The sequence below is a fragment of the Haemaphysalis longicornis genome, unplaced genomic scaffold (genome assembly GCF_048455015.1).
Source record: "Haemaphysalis longicornis isolate Haplotype H1 unplaced genomic scaffold, Haemaphysalis longicornis Haplotype H1 scaffold_12, whole genome shotgun sequence".
NCBI lineage: Eukaryota > Metazoa > Arthropoda > Arachnida > Ixodida > Ixodidae > Haemaphysalis > Haemaphysalis longicornis.
The window spans coordinates 79,964,763-79,979,088 of NW_027526225.1; the positions used below are offsets into that span (position 1 = coordinate 79,964,763).

Consider the following 14,326-nt stretch of genomic DNA (forward strand, 5'->3'; position numbering starts at 1 on the left):
TCAATCGATGTCGCAAGTTTTTATGGCCACATCATATTTAGTCCATACACTTTCATTTCCTTGTCTTTTGGCCCAGAAGAACTTCGAGTGAGTCTTTGTCTGCTACACTGTGTTTTCGTCTGTGTCCTTGTTTTCTTTTCTTCGTCTTACTAGGCGAATTACGCTAGCTAGCAGGCTGGCACAACCGCCCTTGAATAAGGGTTCTTCGCGGCTGGTGTGCATCTTGTAGCCATCTCCCTAGCGTGTGCAGTCAAGTTTTTTACTCAGCGCCCTTAAACAGGACTCTATTCATTTTTAATTTTTATTCTTCTTTTTTATTATCTTTTGTCTCCTACTCTTCTTCTACCGCCTTCTTCCTTTGTTTCCTTCTCCCCCTTTCCCCGCAGAGTAGCATGTCAGCGAATTCATGCTGGCAAACCTCTCTGCTTTCTCTGTAATAAAGAGTCTCTCTCTGTCTCTGTTATAACCGCGTTCTACCACGCTCATGTATCACGCGGCGCGAACTGTTCCGAGATTTTGATATTTCTAATTGGTAGCCCCTTTTTTGCGTAGCGGGCACCTTATCCCCCGAAAGATCCCGGTTGTAGGCCAATCCCCCAAGTAAGCATTTGCTACGAGGACAGGAACAACCTTGAATGTGTTTTTTACCTCGACAGGAATACCATAAAAGTATCAAGCGGCGTAGTATCTCTTTACCGTGAATCCGAGAACCCAGGAGGACATTTTAAACACAACTATTAGAACTCACCACATTGCCGTGAACAGTTCATTTCTATAGCGGGGTCTATGACCCTTTATTGGTGAAATGGAGTAGCCGGGCACACATTCGCTCCCAACCTCTCCAATCAATAAAGCAGTTAAACCACCACAACGACGCATCACCGCCACCACCACCACCATTATCACCATCATCATGGTCATCATCATGCTCATTACCATGATTATCATCATGATCATCGATTGCTTCGTGCTGGGATAGTGCAGTCGGTTGATTATTGGACTGGTACTGGGGCCACCCTGATTATAAAAAACACGTGTTTTTATTATTTTTTGCTGTTTACATTAACGGGTATTATATTAACCGAACAAAAACGGCTCTTTTTTGTAGAATGGGGCACCTAAAGCTTCCGCCTTAATAGCTTTTATATAAGAAAAACTGCAAAACATATAAGGTCTGTTGGCCGTATGCAGTACTTTTCAATGGCACATACCATTGCATGGGTCTGCTGTATCTGAACCTATTGAATGATCTGTAAGAGAACTCTAATAAAACCCTTACCATTGCTCTTTTCTGGGCAAAGAGAACATATGGCAATGAAGATTTCTCAAAGGAATTTCACACATATACGCAGAAAAGAAAATAGCTGCGCTAAGGGCACTTCTTCAAAGACATCCTCCAATGATATTTCTTCGAAAGCAAACCTTTCAACAGGGCACCACCTACCTCTGCATATTTATAGAAAGCTGGTCATGCTCCGTTGTTTTCGTGCGACCATGGTTGGAGAAATGTGAGAACTCAGTTTTTTAACGAAAAGACGAAGCGCCGGTGAAAATACGCCCAAGTCTCTTAACACTAAGCAGAAGATAATACCCCTTCTACAGTCAGCCGCAGTGGTAGGTAGATTACACCTCAAAAAGAGAGACGCAGAGAGCTCGAGTAGGCGGAAGGACACCGCGGTTTCAGAAACCCCCCCCCCCACTCTTCGTGTCCTGGAAGTGCAACATCTGGGCGGGTTCCCACATACTCGATCCGAACTCCGCTTCCATTCACTATCCGCTTACTCGTTCCTCTCAGCCTTCTTCCCACTCGTTTCGCCGACAAAGTCTCGACGGCACCTCGTATTTTACGCCCACCGACACGTCTTAGCCGCTTCACGTAGAAGTATCTCCAAAGGCCAAAGGTGGGAAGACACTTCGGGGACGGGGAGCGTATATACGTTTCCTAGTCAGTACAGCCAGCCGTCTCCTGAGCTTGGTTATGAAGGTTATATCACAGCATAAACGTACCTACAGCGTACAAAACCACCTGAACTGAAATAAATAGCCACCAAAACGGACCTGCAATGATTGAAAACAACGGTGTGGCAAAATATTCAACAGAAATAGCCGAACCCGACCGAAAAGGGGAGAACCCGCAAAAACCTACAAGAAGCAGTAGCTGAAACTGACTAACAGGCAACGAAAACACTCGAAAGCCCATTTATAATGCATAAAGATGTCATAAGTAGATTATATGCGCGATAACAAACGTTCATCTCCAATAATGACAAAACCTTAAAAAAAAAAGCGGTAACGGGATTTGAACCCGAGTTAGGATATTTTCTTCGCAGGAGCGGAACCACTACATTACGAGACCAAGCCGTTCTAAGCGATTAAATTGAGGCACTCATACACGTGGACATAGCTTCAAACATGCCCCTAGATGGCGCCATGCGTCGCTTGGCTGCGCTGCGGACTAGGACACGCCTATACGCGGACGGGGAAGCCGCGGCGAAGGAAAATTGTGCTGCTCGGATAACATCGAGACAAATAACTGACTTCGCAATAAGCGATACTTTGCTAAAAGTGCAGACGCTTTTTTATTTACACACTATAACCCTTCGAATGACGGGAGAATCCAAATAAAACGAATTTGTGATGACGAGGATTTACTGTATAAATCAGTAGTATTCTTTGCCGTGTATCACCACAACGCCAACCGTGTAACGCCCTGAATTTGATGGAAAATGATTGATTGGTGGAGTTGACATATTTGTTCGTTATAATTGCGCAAGTGAAGATAATTATTCGAAGTGAATATTAAAAAAATTTTAAATAACAAGAAGACTATGAAGGCGAACTTACGAAATAAAAAAAAAGAAAACTGGTTCATTCCGCTGTCATAAGAATCGGTTAAACACGAAAGTGAAATGTGCACCAGAAGCGCCAGCTGAGAATGATTTCCGGGTCGGCGGCTGTCTTGTGGGTGTCCTTGGCGAGCGACGTCCTGCTGGATGGTCGCTTCGCCAGTGGTGTACTGGCGTCATTTCCGTGGGGGTATGACTTCAGGGAAATCTTGCGTTATCCCGACATAAAACACTTTCGTGTTAAAATATAAAACACGAAAACGAACAACCCAAAGTATAACGTACTCTTTAGTACTAAAGGTTGCTTCCCCGCAAGAAGACCCTGTGTGCAGGGTTGCACCCTTTACATGCCGCTTGGTTGGTTGTACTGGCGTCATTTCCGTCATGGATATGACGTCAGTGAAATCTTGGTGTATTGGTTTTTTATGAACACGTCCCCCTAAAAACAATGACGAAAATAAAAGAAGCCCGGGAAAGGACGACGAAAAAACGAATAACGGAATTGTAAAAACGCATCGACCATGAATACGGCTTGCATGTGTGGAAAACAAATAATTGGTGAAGTTGAGGCACTTAGTCGCTATAATGGTGTAAATGTACGCCATTGGCGAAAAGAACCAACAATGAAAACATTAAATTTTATATTATTAAACCAATAAACATTAAATAAAATACCCCGACGTGTTTGGTCGCTCATAGCAAAATGTATGTGTAAAGAACTCGATATGAAGACATGCGGTTTAAGAAAGCTACGCATTAATGGCTATTTCTCTCAATTTCCGCAATTTTTTTTCTTCAGCATTTCAATGGCGCTCAATGGTAATTCTCACGCGGGTCTTTCAAGGGCAATATCAATCACATCATTAAAGATTTTTCACTAGCATGAAAACCAACAAGATATTGAAAACTATTGCTTTGGGATAAAACCATGGTTCCCGCAACAAAAAACCCAAGTACTAGAAAAAGAGCGGTATATTACCCGTGTCCTGTCTTGTGCCCTGTATCCATTCCTTCGTTGTATAAAGCACACGTCTGCACCACAGACCATGAAGAAACAGTCTCGGGACAATAGTAGGGAAGTGTAAACTGGGACGCGGACGAGGGAGAGAGTCTGTCTGCCTTGAAACAAAGTGCCGTTAAAATATTGATAACTGTTCTTACTTCTGGCACATATTATGTTACTGGGGCCCGCATTGCGTCATTGCAGAGCTAAATTTAAAAGTTGCTCAATAGTTTCTGTGTTATTTTCAATAAAAACTGCTTTCGTGCACGAACTGGAGTTAGGTTGGTTAGCAAAGGCTAGTTTTTTTTTTTATTGAACAGCCTTTTTTTTTTGTCTCCATGGCCCCTTTAACTTATGTCTGTGCAGTGATATTGCACTGTGTCTGTCAGATTACCTAAATACTGATGCCACCCTTGGGCAATTACTTCAATATGCCTCCCCGTGTGACACAACACTACATACTTTGTTACTACAGAATAATCTTACGGGTAATTGGCTTTTACATCACTCATATAATTGTGGAAATTCAAAATGAGAACAGCCAGCACTGACTCCTATTTAAAATAAAATAGTGGCGGCCGTAGGTTTGTCGGAGTCGCCGTATGGCGAAACTGCTTCTGCTCCGGTATCGTGTACCTCTCATAAAAGCGAAGCTTAGGCGTCCTGTAATTTTTTTGCGTGAGAAAAACAAAACTTTCGAACTGTACGGAAACAAAAGAAATAGACAATGGGCCGCGTCAAGTGTGATTCTAAGCCACAATTTTCGGTCAGCGCTTCCCACGCTACCAACTCAGCCGCGGAGGGGAATTTTGTCCTCGCCATTCTACAGTTCTGGTGCACCTACGTGTATTGAACTGTATCCCGGGCTTGGGGTTGCTGGCGAGAACTGCTTCGACAACGCGGGCTTAAAAAGAGTGCGACTTGTCAAAAACAAAAACAACAACAACAAAAAGGAAATCCCGGGTCTATTTCATTAACGTGAAACCCGGGGAGGGGTGAAGCATGCAGTGCATAAGTTTATTCTGGGCACCTTGACGTTTTTGCCAACGGAGATGAAATAGTTAGGGAGTAGAGGGATACAGCTTTGCTGTAAATGTCTCTTGTCTTTGAAGCACGAAGCTCTCTAGCATCAGGCGTAAACGAGTGACCCAGTGTTTTTTTAGTCCGCGTTACGAAGCGCTTCAGTGCGAGGCGTACATTAGTGTACCACCATTTTTTAGTACGGGTTACGTTCTAGCGTCGAGCATAAACGAATTTTGCGGTGATTACGACGGCGATGACTACGACAGGAGACGACAACAGCCCCAGCCACTAAGGGGCTTCGCACCTAAAGGGGACCCCTTATCGGTGAGAACACCTACTTTCGAACCACGCATATGTATATTTGCAGTAAAGTCTTGTTACAACGAAGGCGCTTTATTTGAAATATCGCTTTTGTGCAACTTCCGTGCACACCTGGCCCACAGGGATGCATTTTAGACTTGACTACCCAACCATGTCGACGGCAGGCTCAGCTTAAAAGGAACTGGCAAGTTGTGGATGCGTACTCGCGACGCCGTTCAGGGCGGACGAGCGCTCGCCTCTTTCGCTGGCGAGCTGCCTCCGCCCTTTTTCTCTCGCCGGGCTTATGCAGAAACCGGCAGCCTCCATCGCGAGCGAAGTGCCTTCGCCGCCTCATCACCGGGCTTTACGAAGCCGTGCACAGAATCTCTGCCGGAGGGATGGAAGGAGACTTGGAATCCATCGCGGCGGATCACGTAGACGCTCCCGCCTTTCACCCCAGCTACGTATTGCGAAATAGCACACTCGGTTCCCGGTTTTCCCGGTGAGGAACAGGCTGTAGACGAACTTCCTCGGGAAGTGTAAACTGGGACGCGGACGAGGGAGAGAGTCTGTCTGCCTTGAAACAAAGTCGGACGCGCGGGTGGCCACCCGGACCGCATTCTGCCCCTGAATAAACTGGAGGAGGCGGACCTCGCAACCGGCATAACTACCCGCCAGACCAGGCTTACTCCATTTTTCGGCTGAATAAAGGTTTCTTTCGCCGAATTTTTTTACACTACTTCTGAAGAGTTGTCATGGCTGATTTGAATGTTGTTATTTAGCTTTTGAAGCTTTCGCGTACATCTATGTACGGTTTATACCGAAGTTTTTCGACGTGCCACCGTGGTCCTCTTCATTTCGTTAAAAGGAGCGTGTAATGCAATTAGGACACGTGCATTGTCCAGTAAGCCTTTCGTGCTTTTTACTGCAAAGCAGTATATGTCAACCCCCCCCCCCCCCCTCCCCGCCCCCGTAGTTTTCATTCCGGTGAAGCCGATTTACTCGGCGCCGCTGCGGCGCTCCTCTTCGACACGCCGACACCGCTTTCAAAGATGTTATTTTCCTCACCCCCCCCCCCCCCCCCATGTCTCTTTCAGAAGCTTCTCAATCGGCTGATAGCGGCGTTAGCGCCCTTATCAAGCGTTACCAGCCCAGTTTCAACGACGACGTGAGCCCATAAATATTTGTCAGCACTAAAGCCTTTCCGCGCGACATTTTCGCCAGTGCATTTCATGCCTACGCACGCGGCAATCACCGGTTGCCGGTTAATGCGTGCACTGGTGGGGTGGAAGCCGGGGGTCGTGCATTTACAGATAATCTTCATGCCGCTAGCGATGATATGCGCGTTGTGCTGGAGGGAAATTTAAACGTGGAAGTCTCGCGGCTCAATGCACCTGTCAGCTGTCCTTAATGATCGAGCGGTTTGAGATTGGGCTGGCGAGTTACAGAGACAGTGAGATGCATCATGCCTATGACGCGGGACGGAAACGGGCTGCCACATGTTTCCCGACTAGAATGGGGCTTGAATCTCTTCAACGTTTTAACTCTCTATGAGCACACGCGTGTCGTTCGCTCGGAGGGAGAACAGCGGGAATGGAAGGAGCGTCTGCCGGAACCGAAGCGCGAATGGGTGCGAAAACAACAGAAAGCCGGTGCCACCGCCATTTGCACCACAAGTTTCAGCAGGCCGAGCAGCTGGAAATCTCTCCCCGATGAAGAGCAACGTCGACGTCAACCAATATTTCTTGCTCACCTTGAAGGGATGTCTGAGGGACAATTTTGGCGGTGCCTTTCACCTCCAAGAACCACGCACAGAACTGGTTCTCTGTTTACCAGGCACTGGTGGCGAGTGCAGAGAAGGGCCGGGGGGGGGGGGGGGGGAGGGTGCACGCGCAGGTGTAGGTTTCATTCCCTCACTGATTACATGTCCGTTGTGCTGCCGAACGTGTAAACTTGTACGTCCACCGCTCCCCCCACCTCCAATACAAACTTCTCGGATAGCGCATTGGGTTGGTGCGTCACGCATTAAGTAAGATGCCTACGACGAGGGAGGGAAACAGACAGCTCCATATCTGTACCAAGGATTAAATCTCGAGTCCTTCAAAATTTCATCCAGCTCAGTGCTAATCGCTCAATCGCTAATTACAAAAAAAAACGTGGTTTGTTTCGTGCATGTCATGTACTGCGTCCAGCTTCGCAGGTCATCCCTCTTCACAGAGCGGAAGGGCGCAAATTTTTTTCCTTCCCTCACCCTCCTCGCACTCTTGTTGCTCCACGAACACATCCCGACTGTATACATACACCCCCTTTCCGAAACATCTTTCCCTCTTTGTCCTCTTTTGCCGCGAAGGTATATAAGAAATGTGATCCACGACTTTATGGCGTTCATGAGATGTAAACTGTACTCGTATGAAGGCAAGTCCCGTTGCCGATACGTGAGTAAGCAACTTCGTTATTGTTCTTGCCGTGTTTCCGACAATCTACTTATACTACATACATACATACATACATACATACGTACATACATACATACATACATACATACATACATACATACATACATACATACATACATACATACATACATACATACATACATACATACATACATGCATACATGCATGCATACATACAAACATACATAGCACGAGGTTGCGGGTTCGATTCCCGGCCGCGGCGGCCGCTTTTCTGATGGAGGCGAAAAGCAAAAACGCCCGTGTGTACGATATTTCGGCGCACGTTAAAGATCCCCAGGTGGTCAAAATTAATCCGGAGCCCTCCACTACGGCGCGCCTCATCGCCTGCGTTGCGTCGGCGCGTTAAACCCTACAATCAATTAATACATACATACATACATACATACATACATACATACATACATACATACATACATACATACATACATACATACATACATACATTCTTGGCTTATCGAGTGAAAGGCCTAAGATAGTACGCTATGGCCTACAATGTGAGCAAGGAGCCAAAAGCATAATGATCACGTAGTTTTATGCCTGTAGTTTTCTCTCTTTCTCGTTTTGTGCTTGCGGCAAATATATTTTATTCTCTTGCACAGCTTTATGACACATAATGAATGTTGTTGCTTGTCGTCTGGGAAAGAAACCATAAATCGGATACTGGAATAATTTCAAACGAACTTGATGGAAAGGCGTTCCGTTCCGTCTTCATGAATGCCGAAAGCCGCGGCCGACACAAGAAACGGGAAGGCGGAACAAAAGGGGCGCTGCTTCCGACCACAGAGACGATTTTGGCGGGACGGCGGGCCACATTAAAAGTGGGCGGGGGCGAGAGTGTGCGCGGCGTGAACAAAGGGAAATCCGTCGCTTCCACGAGCCGCGTTCAGTCTTCCATTTCCCGCGGCGCAGCGTGATTTGGGAGCGGCGCGGCCACGAGCAACGCCCTCCAGCCACAATTCCTCGATGCTGCCTCCGAGCACCCCATCAAGCCAGCCCGCCATAGGATGCGACGAGCTCATAACGATCACGCTTTTTGGTTGTCGCTGACGAAAAGAGGAAATTCGGGGCATCGTAGGCCCTTGCTGTTGACGAGTCCGTCCACCCTTTTTGATGGCAGGCGACGCTGCGCGTCGTACAGATGGTGATGGTCTCGGATCATTACGCTGCTATTGCAACCATCGCGACCAAGAAGAGGGTGTGCGGAATGAGCGATGGGTATGCATGTGTATGCCGGCCAGTTACACCGTGGCGGCGGCAGACATTGTTTTGGAATGACCGCCGTGGTGGCAGAATTGTGGGAGTGAAACATTGCGTTCAAAGTCCTTCTCATTGTTACGGCTGTTTGCCGGTGCTTGCGCATGCGAGAACATCGCTGTGCGCGATTTTTCTTTTCCAGAGGCTTGGCTTTGAAGAAGCTCGGTTCTGGCAAATTCAATGCTCAACGAAATTAAACAGCTACAGTTATAAAAACGAGTTAAGTGAGAAACAAAGAACACTACATGTTCAAAACCTCGACATGTCCAACATGGAAGCTTTTCAGTTTAAGGCGGTTGTAGCGAATTCCACGCAGGAGCAGACATAAATAACACACTAAGTACGAGTTAATTACTTCAGGGCTAATTCCTCTGTCCAAAGGATTGACAGAAACGTAGGGAATATTTCAACCTTCTACGTGTATTTTTCCACACGCAAGATAGGCAAATAATCCTCCCCCCTTCGCTCTCCAGCGGCTGATCCAACTGTTAGATACGAGCGTATTGTGATGATGAGGATGATGTTGCTAGTCCGGCTGCGAGTGAGGCGTTTATCGCGTTTTGTGATAAACAGAAGCTACAGTTAAAAAATTCTCCATCTATTCATTCGGAAAGTTGAGGGAAGAGGAAAGCTTTCTGACATTAAAAGTGCGTCACAACCTTTGCTAAATGTGCTTCCAACTTTCACTGCAAGTGCGTTCAATCGGTCGTCAAACCTTCACACACCCAAGTTGCAAACAGGGAACGAACCTATGCGACAATTTTTCGCGCACTAAGTCATCTACGAACAATCTAAATGTATACCGATATGGGGATTATTCACCGCATGTTTACAAGAAGTATTCAGAACATTGGATTGGGAACAGGTGGGCGTAATTTAGGGTTATTTATTTATTGGAGAATACCTCAGTAACCTCAGATTTGGTGATCACGTTGCTTTCTAATTAACTCGGGGGACGGATTGCAAAACATGATTACCGCACTAGACAGACAGAACATAATCGTGCGCCTGAAAATTAATCAGCAGAAAACCAGAGTAATGATCAATAACCTCGGCACAGCACAGCGGTTTCACGTAGGTGGCGAAGTCGTGGAAGTGGTAAGCGACTATATTTACTTAGGCCAAGTTGTGACCCCGGGTCCCAGCCATGAGGCAGAGATAATTAGAAGGATAAGAATGGGGTGGAGTGCATTCGGCAGACATTCTCAGATAATGAATGGCAGCCTAACATTGTCCCTGAAAAGGAAAGTGTATGACAGCTGCATCTTACCGGTACTCACCTACGGGGCAGAAACTAGGAGGCTCACTAAGAGGGTTCAACTTGAGATTGAGAACCACTAGCGAGCAATGGAACGGAAGATGATGTGTATAACATTGAGGGACAAGAAGAGAGTGGAGTGGGTCAGGGAAGAAACGCGTGTTAAGGACACACTAGTAGAAATTCGGAGAAGCAATGGGCGTGGGTGGGGCATGTAATGCGAAGGCAAGATAACCCTTGGTCGTTAAGGGCATCAGAGCGGATCCCTAGAGAAGGCAAGCGTGGCAGGGGGCGGCAGGAAGTTAGGTGAGCAGATGAGATCGAAAAGTTTGTGGGGATAAATTTGTCGCAGTTGACAGAGGACCGGGATGATTGGAGACCTATGGGACAGGCCTTTGCCCAGCAGTGGGCGTAGACAGCATGATGATGATGATGATGTGGTTCATGAGATAAAAATATAGTATTGTACTGCTTCTTCATGCGTGCGTTGTTTAGATAAAAACCGTTCCTTTTTCGCAATTTTTCAGCAACCGTTCTGACACAATTTAAGCCCGGTTTCACGCTCACGCCTGGTGTGCAGAGATCTTACCAGAGCTTTTCGGTCGACCTACCGGTCTATGGGGAAATGCGTTTGTTTTTATGACAAGACGCCATCGGTCCCTCTTGCAAAGCTTTTGCTTTAAAAAAGTAGTGAGTGGCAGGGGTGGCCGGCGACGGATCTGCGGTTTGTTCCCCCTCGTTGCCCCCTCTAGCCCCACAATCCGAGCACAATTTGGCACTCCGCCGCATCCCGTGCGCATGCTACCAATTATTCACTAAAATGCTCACTAAGCCTCGCTTTTTGGCTCGTAAAACGAGTTCACCGGCTCGACAAAAGATCCAGTTACAACTTCCGCGACATCCTGCGGTGTCTCAGTGTCTTAGATGTTTTCTGCCGGCCACTTTTCTGATGGAGGCGAAAAGCAAAAACACCCGTGTGTACGAGATGTCGGCGCACGTTAAATATCCCCAGGTGGTCAAAATTAATCCGGAGCCCGCCACTACAGCGCTCCTCATCGCCTGCATTGCTTCGGCGTTTTAAACCCTGCAATCAATCAATCAATCAATCAATCAATCAATCAATCAATCAATCAATCAATCAATCAATCAATCAATCAATCAATCAATCAATCAATCAATCAATCAATCAATCAATCAATCAATCAATCAATCAATCGATCAATCAATCAATCAAATGTGTTCTGCTCCCGATCCCCAGCAAATGGTTGGGTCCCGGCCATGGCTGCTGTTTTTAAAGCGCAACCCTTATGTACCCAGCTGGTCGAAAAACCGGTGCTGTACTTGCTGTCCAGCAGAAAAAAATGGCCGCCGATGTTATAAAGCAAATAAAAAGCGCATTAGATTTCGTATGCCAATGAAACCCCGGTTTCCAGTGCCGGAGCTCCGATGGTTTCCGCCACTTACTTAACCTTACCACGTTGTCAGCGGCAGAACAGGGGTTAGCGTTGTGCGTGCTGGGTTAAGGTCGCGTCACGTGACAGGTGAACGTGACGTCACGTGAGTAGAAAAGGTACTGCAGTCAAGGACAGCTCTGATTCTCGGGAAGCTGTGCAAGAAGTGTCCCCAGTTCTCCCGTATTTATATTTCACGTCAAAATACGAAGAAATGAAAGTAAACAAGGAGATGCAAACGCGGTGTACGAGTAACGAGGTATTGAATAGGTATCGACCGGGGGAGGCCTAATGCATTCGCCTTGAAAGCCCTTGGGAAGACCTAAGTGCCCCGAAAAATTTGCTCGTGGAAGTGAAAAACAAAAACACCTGTGTGTAAAGATGTCGTTGAGCGTAAAAAATCCCGGCCATCTCCACTACGTGAAGCCTGGGGAGGGGCGAAGCATTCAGTGTATAAGTGTATTCTTGACGCCTTGGCGTTTTTGCCAACGGCGATGAAACCGTTGGGGTATAGAAGTGTGCAGCTTTGCTGTAAAAGTCTCTTGTCTTCGAAGCACGAAGCTCTCAAGCGCGAGGCGTAAACGAGCCTCCCGGTGTGTTTAGGGGCGAAGCACCTTAGGACCCCGCTTTGTCCGGGGCTTGGCGTCCGTGTACAGTGTTGCGCATGCGCGAAAAGCATTGGATTAGATTGGATTGGATTGGATTTGGATTGCATTAAATTGAATTGTATCGGATTGGATTTTATTGGAATTGTATATACTGTGGGCAGTGGGCAATGCCACAGTGGGAATGCCACAGCTGATTTCCGATAAAAACGATCCCCAGTGCTTCGCCCACTCGTCATGATTCACTTCGTGTAGATGCATGAATTTTTTTAGCACGCGTTACGTTCCAGCGCGAGGCGTAAACGAGTTTCCCGGTGTTGTATTCGAACGACGATTACGACGACGATGACGTCGACAGGACACGCCAGCAGCACCAGCCCTTAAAGGGCTTCGCCCCTAAAGCTGCCCAGGTGGCCTACATTAATCCTTAGCCCGCCACCACGGCACGAGTCATAGCCCAGGCGTTGTTTCTATGCACAAAACATGCAAAGCCACCAATGCATGTTATTGAACAAGAGGGAAGCGGTCAGGTACAACAAGAAGTTTGTTACATTCCGGGCATTTCGCGAGACATTAATTTACAAGGTTTCGCGCGATGTGCCTCTTGCAATAGAATAATTATTCTGAGCTTACAACAGCACTACAAATCTTCGATGTGGCCGAGTTGCTCGCGCAGCTGCCAGCGAAACGTGAGTGTGCGGTTCCATTTCACTGCTGATTCACTTATTTCAGTCTCATAAATATTTTATTTTCTTCCGAACTGTTGCTCATACACATTATGCGGACAGTCTTTTTAAAGCGGACACTATCCCCTTACCCACCTCCCTTCCCCATCCCGGAGCAATGGGAGACTGAGCTGACCAGCCCGAACCCGGCCCGCTAGAGAGAGAGAGAGAAATAACATTTATTTACACATCCGGCGTGTGGGAAGTCCCCGGCCTCGCAGGGCGCGGATGTTCCCTGTCGGGCCATTGAGTCGGCCCGGTCGAGAGGCATCCTGGACTAGGGACGCTTCATCACCACCCTTTTCCCTTTCCCTTTTGCTCCAATAAACGTTTACTACTACTACTATCCGTGTGAGGATACGTGGGTTTAACGCTTGCCGGTGTTGCAGGTCACAGCAACAGCCGTTAAGCTTGTTTCACGGTACAAAACCTTAAAAAAAATGCCGACCTTACGGAAGACGACACGATTTGGTGAAATGTCAGCTCTACGGAAGAACTACTAAATGATTCCGGCGCAGTATGTAAAGAATTGTTATGCAACTCAAGCGGAAGTTGAATAAAATAATTAAAACTCTGCGTCATGTTTCAGCAGCGAGAAAATGGCGACGATTGGAATGGTTTATGACTGCGTCCCGTCAGAGTGCCTCGAATAAAACATCAGTTCTCGTTATAGTTCATCGTATGCGTTTACTGGAATTTCACGACATTCTGCGCGATAGTCTTTTTTTTTTCTGACTACGTCGATGACTCCCAAAAGTTCAGCTCAAACTTCGCTCTCGTGCATTTCTAATAAAACACTAATAAACCCATTGTAGGCGTCTTTGGGTTTTCTATGAGGCTAAACCAAAAGGACGTCGAGAGTGAAACAGTTTCCTGCAAAGAAATCGATAATTTGTGCCGATATCGACCTGCAGTTCGATTCCTGCCACCGGAACTTCTCCCGCTGTCCCCAGGAAGGATACGCGATCGATATAAACTGGGATCGCCGGCATCACAACTTTCCCCGGCCAGCGTCGCATCGGAATCTGAGCTGGGAACAAAAGCAAGAATGTCAGGAATTCGTTCATAGATGTAGGTCGGTCATGCGAGCGAACTTTTAGCACTGCGACCTAGATGGAGAAACGGTAGCGTTGCCCTTGTTACAACAGCTGTCGTCAAACAGCATCCGAATAATAACATACGACCGCGTAGTAAGAGATACTCCGAAGGGTAGATAGAGAACTGGAGCCCTATTTATGTCGACAAGGTGGGGAAAGAAAGCCCTCTGATGTCTAGTAGTGCAGTGATAAACAAGTAAAATTTTAGATGCGACTGCATCTCATTCATTCGCCTTGTCCCTCCATACGGCGTTGTTGTTGTCCGTCCACACCCCTCCCCCATTCTC

General features: G+C 47.0%; 1 protein-coding gene across 3 annotated transcripts in view; it reads right to left on the reverse strand.

Annotated features, from left to right (window-relative positions):
• The window catches only part of LOC144162851 (arrestin domain-containing protein 2-like), a 313,049-nt gene that overhangs the window by 188,358 nt on the left and 110,365 nt on the right, over window positions 1-14,326 (reverse strand). The gene's annotated exons all lie outside the window — the stretch shown is intronic.